The sequence below is a fragment of the Nanorana parkeri genome, unplaced genomic scaffold (genome assembly GCF_000935625.1).
Source record: "Nanorana parkeri isolate BGI_ZX_2015 unplaced genomic scaffold, ASM93562v1 scaffold339, whole genome shotgun sequence".
Taxonomy (NCBI): Eukaryota; Metazoa; Chordata; class Amphibia; order Anura; family Dicroglossidae; genus Nanorana; species Nanorana parkeri.
Genome location: NW_017306607.1, coordinates 1,210,272 through 1,218,547, shown reverse-complemented (window position 1 = coordinate 1,218,547; position 8,276 = coordinate 1,210,272).

Here is an 8,276-nt window from a genome sequence, read left to right as displayed (position 1 = left end):
AAGGGGGGGGGGGGGGGGGACATCACTGCATTTGTAAGAAAGAATATTTTACCATTGGTTTAAGAAGGAGATCTTTATAGTAAAAGTGTTAAAGGATCAGCATGTTTTACCTAAGATGATATACCTTCCTTATTCCTCGCAGAGGGCTTCATCCTCTTTGTGCAACAGGTACCCCCAGGGCCGGATTTCCCACAAGGCCAACCGAGGCCCGGCCTTGTGGCAGCAGGGAGCAGAGGGGCAGCAGGGGTGTGAATTCCTATCTCCCAACGCCCTGGGCATACAATTCCTAGCGCCGGGCGGGTAGTTGTTTTCTACATTTAGCCCTGCTTTGGGCAAGCAGGGCCAAATGTACAGCGGGGAAGCCGCTTGTTTTGTACAAGTGATGTCGGCAATGTTACCGAGATCGTTTGTATGCAGCCTGCATGCAGGGGGGCGCATTGGAGAACCTGGCATTGGGCCAGCAGAAAGAATAAATCCGGCCCTGGGTACCCGGGGCGGTGGGTTTACAAACTTCTGGATGGATAAGGTTATTAGGAGTGGGATAGAACTTATGGAAAGTCGATATAGAAATACAGATTTATTTTAGCTTTTTGACCATAGATACACTTTAAAGGAGAAGTATTGGGAGACTAAAATGTAATCTTTCCAATAATTAGAGCCAGTGGGGGGCCCTGCAGGTGTCACGCGCCGGCTCTATGGATTGAGAGCAGAGCGATCACAAACCACTGATCGCTTAGCTCATGGCTTCTCCCTGCAGAAAGCAGTGACTCTCATTGACGGCTCCCTGCAGTGATTCCCCTCTCCCCTTTCCATTTCTCCAGCGCTGATTGGAGGGACAGGCATGGGAGGGGGCTGGCACAGCTGGCTCTAGAGAGGCAGAGGCAGCTGTCAATCAGGCAGCGGAGAGGATCCCAACAATATTTGTCTTTCCCGGCTGCAGCATGGCTCTGCGCTGTCAGCAAATAGTGAGCAGTAGCCTGCTACATGCTGGCTTTGGGTCACATGGTGGCCTTGTGGGAAATCCGGGCCTGGTCACAGGAGGACATTAGTAAATCTACTCCTTTGACCCAAACAAGGTCTAAAGCCAAAAAAAGGTTTGGCTTTAGTTCTATTTGAATTGATATGGCAGCTTGAATCAGGGCCTCCCTCTCTTTCTTTCATCCACTTGTCTCCTCTTATTCTATGTTTCCATTCTTTCTCTTGCAGTCGTAGCTGAGCACAGCAGTAGACACGGGTTAAAATGTTTTTGAAATACTTCCATACAAATTCTGAAGTGGTTTGCAACAATTCCCCCCAATTTATAAATTTAGGGGTTGGGGTGTTGCAGAAATACGAAGGGGCTAAATTGTTTTGTTTTTTTTTGCACTTGGCCATAAGTACATTATTTTTCGAGTGCAGCGACGTGATGAACGTCGAAGTTCGGAAAATCTTGGTTAAGTGTTGAGGCGCTCGCAGATCATTACGCAAGACTGTGTTGCTGAACATTGAAGATGTCTTCATTTCCGCCACAAAGTGATATCTCCGATGGGATCGGGTGTGGAGCCGGCAAAGTGCAGACCTTTCTGTCATCCCCATAAAAATGCCTCTTTTTTTCAGTTGTGACACCTTGTGCAGACCAGCCGTGGCTTCGAAGCCGTCATTCTGTCATTATATTTGGAGGGGGAGCATCGAAAAGTACATTTATATAATTCAATGGTCTTTCTAATGTGATGCCCAATCAGAGTACATACAGTACATACATATATATATATACATATACACACACGGTATATATTATTATTATTATACAGGATTTATATAGCGCCAACAATTTGCTCAGCACTTTACAAAATAGTGGAGACAGTACAGTTACAATCCAATTTACAGTACAAAACAGTTTCAGAACAATAGGGTTGGGAGAGCCCTGCTCGTGAGAGCTTACAATCTAGTAGGAGGGGGAAGTGATACAAAAAGTAATAATTGTTTGGATTGAGTTACTGGAGGAAGTAAAAGTCAGTCATGATGAGATGAGGTAGGCTTCCCTGAAGAGATGGGTTTTTACAGGATCGCCTAAAGGTGGGCAGCGTAGGAGATAGGCAGACAGATTGGGGTAAGGAGTTCCAGAGGAATGGGGGACACTCTGGAGAAGTCCCGGAGGCGAGCATGGGAGGAGGTAATGAGAGAGCTAGAGAGCAGGAGATCTTGAGAGGAACGGAGAGGACAGTTTGGGTGATATTTTGAGATGAGATATATATTTTGATATATATACTGTCTATCTATACATGTAAATATGTAATGTATGTAATAATGTATATAATATAATAGAAATTATGCACATGTAGAGGGAAAGTACTTACTGTTTAACTTTTAAACTTAAAATGGACCTTTCACTGTCTCAATAGATTAATTTTTGCCATTGTGAATAGCCCATGCCATAGCCCTTCGGTTCGACTTAACTGGAGGGCAGAGGCGGCCGAAGAGAGCCCAAGGATCAGCCGGAGCTACGGCTGCATCCTTGGGCTCCATAGTGAACAGCCCCCAGGAAGTAGATGGTGACTATGGATGATGGAACAAAGATGGCGCTATCCTTGTGGAGAGAAAAGCAGATGAAGGCATTGCCAGGGGCAGTCCCGCGATTTCCATGAGAGGTAATAAACACCAGGAATTGTTACACTGACACATTACTCAGCATGCATGGACTTAATGAAAAAATATATCTGATGATGGATCCACTTTAAGGAATTCTATCCAAAACAAATGAAAATCTTCAAAAAAAATCCCACGCCATCATCATTTTGTTCCACGATAACAGGTGCATTGTGAACATTAATGGTGAAATAGCCGCACAATAAAAGGAATGATTATACTTCAGTATACTGTATTACAATAGTCATTCCAGGCCTGAAAACTCTGATAGTCCCTTTCAACTAGGGATGTTCAGATACCAAGTACCGTACTCGGTACAAGTACAAGTACATGTACAGATACTTTTCCATCTCCAGTACTAGACTAGAGAAAAATTCAAAATTTAGGAGTCGACTGTCATTTTTAAGGAGCACACGGAGCTCCTGGGATTTGTACATCCCCATTTTAATGCATGCTTTTTTTAAAATAAATATTTAAAAGTGATGCACCGATACCATTTTTCCAAGTACAAGTACTGATACTCGTCCAAGTACTTTCAGATACAAGTACTGATACATTTTTGTTTATTGTCATGTGACAGTTTTTATAAAACAATAAAGACTAATGATCTCAGGGCAGTGGGGGAGCGCCAGAGCCAGGTCCCAATTGCAACCGCTGTGACCCTGGTAGTTTTTGTGAAAATGCCAAGTATCGGCACTGGTATCTGAACTGGTATCTGGACATCCCTACTTTCAACCTTTTCCGGGGCTCCTCCTCCCATCAAAAAACACAATAAAAAAATCGCTTCCTGCCCCTCGTCCTCTCTGCCGCATTCTCTGCACCTTCGGTGAATGTGTTTTCACGTTTTTTATATTCGAAGCGGAGTATTAGCTGCGAGGTTTAACGCTTTCATTTTTCCAGGGCTTACTCTGGATTTAATCACGGGTGCCTTCTGCGCTGAAAATGTGGAGACCAACCACTAAATTTATGCATCAGCTAATATTTCATGGAGAAATAAAGATATGTAAGCGACTGACAGAAAAGGGCTGGTGGAGATTTCCATGTCACATCATTAATCTCTTATACAGTTATAAAAATGCAATAAACTATGTGGCCAGACAGATTTACGGCCCAAGCGGTGCTGCCCCCTCTATTGAACTGTACGCCATGTAATAGACAGTAACTCCCGTACAGTGTGCGTCATGGGTTCTGGAACGGGGCAACGAAAGCAAAGTTGACTCGTAGAGAACCTACATCGAATTAGGGCCTTTGATGAGTAGTGTGATCCATACTGCTGATCGTCGCTATTCAATAATATAGTACAAAAGGAGGTGTTTCTTTTCCCATCTAAGCTGACTTTCATCTCCATACAAATCAATTTGAACGCAAAAGCAGCTCAATACAACCAGGAACCCTCTTGAAAAACTATTTAAAGTGACGCTAAACTCAGGAGTTAAATCTTAAAAATGTATTCAAGGACCTTAACTATTAATAACAATGTATCTTATTTGTGTATCACTCGGCTGTAGATCCTCCAATCATCTCGGAATTGGTGATGACACTGTCCTTCCTTCTGTAGGGTGGCTACTTGTGTTCCCCATGGTCACTGTGTGTGTTGTAAAGTAGTCACCGCTCCAAGCTCACTCCCGTAATGGACTACAATCTCAATACAAATCACAACTAAATGTGAGATTGTAGTCCATCCCGGGAGTGAGTTTGGAGCGGTGACTACTGTACAACACACACAGGGATCATGGGGAACCAAAGTACCCCCCCTCCAGAAGGAAGGATAGTGTCAGCACCAATTCAGAGATGATTTTAGGATCTACAGCCGAGTGATACACAAATAAGATATATTTTTGTTAATAGTTAAGGAATGTATTTTTAAGATTTAATTCCTCAATTTAGTGTCACTTTAAGCAGCTGAAAGCAACTCAAACACAAGTCAACTCAACTCAAAAGGACCTTAAAAGCAAACTGCAATTGACTTGCTTCTGGGTCTGATGACCATGTGCTTGCATGCTACCGATGGCCCAATTTTGAGCCTTACATTTAATAATTAGGCTGTTTAAAATCTTCTATTAGTGTCAATGTAAGAACCTGTTCTTATCTATGCTCCTCTGAGTTGACTGCAACACCAAAGTAATTTACTAGGGATGTGCAAAATTGAGAGACTTATTTTCAGGAAATTTCAGCCATTGTGGAAAAATGTATTGAAGTTAATGGGGAAGGAAATAACTACAATGGGTTTTGGTGCTCTTAAGGGTGCAATGGACTTTCATAGCTCCAGAGGGTTAGCTTCTTAAAACCATCCCGGACCTGGTCTTGTGCCAGAAAAGGGCCCTCTAAATAAAGGAAAGAATTGTAGATTTTTTTTTTTCAAGCAGATTTTGTATAAGCAGCTAAGTGAGAGGAATTAAGAGATGCTGAGCTGGCAGCAAAAATGAACATTTCAACCCTAAAATGTATTTAATTGAAATCACTTTGCTTATGTCTATTGCCACCATGGCTTTAGGATGAGAGTTACACCTCCTTCAAGATAGGCAGTGATCTGTATCCTAACTAACTGCAGCCAGTTAGATTGAATCTTACTATAAATGGATAAGGCCATTAACCTGTTGAGTAAATGAAGTGATGTATTGGTGTATGTCATTACCCTAGAGTCCCCCCTCTTATGAAGGTCTTTTTTCATACATTTCTGAGTGAACAGTGCTTGAGGTCTCCCATTGAAGCCACTTTTGTGACACTACAAATTCTCACCAGGACCACTGGCCACAAGCTGATGGAAATGGTACCATTACACACATATGTGTTTTTATTCACTACAGGTGGTAGGATGATGTGAATACCTTGTTGTCAAGGCATTCACTTACAGTCCTTATGGGCAAAAACACCATTACCTAGAAGGACTTTCTTCATCCAAACTGTTTTTGCCGGACCCAGTGCCGGACCTGTACTTTGTACGCCAGGGTAGTCCAATGAGTTGAAAGGTTAATTTCTAACTGTTTGTTAGGAGTTTCTCTACTTTGCACATTTTTATTGCTCTCAGTAACATAGCTGAAACATTTGGTCCCAAAGTTTCTTAGCAGCTAGAAGTTGGAACCACTTCTGATGGGCTAGAGTAAAGGCAGAAGTGTGCAGCCCTTTCTCGCAAGTCAAATGGCACAGTCTTTGCTTGGAAACAGTCTTACTTGCAACACTCTTGACTTCATTTACAGGCCCTACAGAACCTCCAAAGTAGAGAACCTGCAAGTAGACCACCCACCTCCTGAGGAACCCTTTCTCTTTCTCTAGTTACCAGAGGAACACTGAAGCCCTTCAAACTTGCTCTTCAAGAGTTCACCAAACCTTCTTGGGGTGTCTCTACTCAACAGGCATTCTCAGAAACCTGTCTATTAAGAGCCAGCTATCAGTCTTCTCTAACAGAGGCAGAATATTAATTGAGTTAAGGACCAACTCCTATCTGGCCTCAAATCCCGTTCTCCCTGACTTTTGCAACCATATGCAATTCAACTCACATCCTGTCTGGCACCAACTCCTGCTCTCCACAACTTATGCAACCACATGCAATTCCACTCATGTCCGGTCTGGCACAATCTCCTGCTCTTACTAACTCCTGCAGCCATATGCAATTCAACTCACGTCCTGTCTGGCACCAACTCTTGCTCTTCCCAACTTATGCAGCCATATGCAATTCAATTCACGTCCTGTCTGGCACCAACTCCTGCTCTTACCAACTCTTGCAACCACATGCAATTCAACTCAGGTCCTGTCTGGCACCAACTCCTGCTCTTCCCAACTTATGCAACCATATGCAATTCAACTCACGTCTTGTCTGGCACCAACTCCTGCTCTTACCAACTCTTGCAGCCATATGCAATTCAACTCAGGTCCTGTCTGGCACCAACTCCTTCTCTTACCAACTCTTGCAACCATATGCAATTCAACTCAGGTCCTGTCTGGCACCAACTCCAGCTCTTACCAACTCTTGCAACCATATGCAATTCCAAACCAACCCCCTGAGCTCACTGCCAATCACAACTCAAGACAGATTTCCGCACACAGGAAACCTTTCCCAGGTCTACTGAGCATGTAGACAGGTAAAGAGCACCTGTCACCCCACTAGGGTTCGATGATCCGATAGTCTCACTGCTTCTTTAATTGAAGAATTTCCGCCTAACCTATATTCATAATCAAATGCAGAAAGCAAGTTTCTGGTCACCCCAGTAAAGTAAGCACATTTGAGAATTTCCCAGCCTTTGCACTCTTACCACTACCCCCCATACAAACGCAGCAGATCTCCATTATGGCTTCCCAGAAGGCCATACCACAACAAAGATGTTTCCCAACGTGGCAGGGTGTGTGGAACAACGTCTGAGCGCTTAAATTATTGCTGTTCGGAGGCCAACAAGCGCCGGGTTCCCATGCCATAAAGTAACGCATTGCATTGGCAGGGCTGCTACTTTAAATCACCACCTGATTTTCCGGAGGTCGATCCGCTCACGGAGAGCGCAGCTTTCAGAGTGAGCTGTGAGAACACGTTTTTAATTACCCTGGTCCTGGGTGGTCTCCCACTTGCCCTTCACCTCTACCTGCGCGGCGAGGCTTTCGGTGCGAACACCCGGAGAAATGTTCAGCAGGTGCTGCGTCTGATTATAATTTTCCTGTCCCCCCCATAACTGTTACAGACTGTGGCCTAGACTTGCTAATCCTCAAAAATTTGCCTTCTCCAAAGTGACAACTCTTTTTATTTTTTTTTTACCCCCTTTCCCGTGAAACAAGGATGGCTGAGCTTGTAGCTAGCCGTATGAATTTCTCAACATATCTCGCCAAAGGCATAGCAGAACATGTGTTCCGGTGCCAGATTGGCAGGGGTTTGTTTTAGAAAGCCTTCATTTTTATATCGGTTTTATTTATTTTTTTAAAAACGTTAACGGAATTAAGTCAACATCCACCACGTTCGTTTCTTCAGCTGGTCTAGTCTGGAGAACTCACCCCCCCCCCAAAACCGCCAAATTCAGTGTGGCCGCATAAAGCAGCAATCTGGCACAGATATAAAATAAGAGGAAAAGAAAAAAAAAACACAATTCCGCATAGCTCATTTATTAACCCGTCAGGGCCGGGAAATTCGATCCCTACTCCTAAAAGACATTAGAGAGGTGAATGTCGGAATCTGAGGGTTTTTTTTTCTGGGTCTGTCGTTATGTTATTGTTTCATTTTAAAGATCAGAAGTCTCACATGACAAAGTCTTATCCAATATGCGATTGTGTAAAAGCCGAAGGTACCTGCCAGAGAGTTGTTTGTACAATCCCATTCTTGTCAAAGGTTTGACAGTGTAATCCGATGACGGGGCAACTGTCATCCCGAAAACGCGGCGTCTTGTTCAGTAAACCTTTTTCTTTTTTCTTTTTCCGGTAATAATTACTTCCGTGCAGGAACGCCGACATTCCAAATGTATTCGATTTAAATTGGTATAATTTAATTAATTATCATTAATTACATTCTAATTAAATTATCTATCTATCTATCTATCTATCTATCTATCTATCTATCTATCTATCTATCTATCTATCTATCTATCTATCTATCTATCTATCTATCTATCTATCTATCTATCTATCTATCTATCTATCTATCTATCTATCTATCTATCTATCTATCTATCTATCTA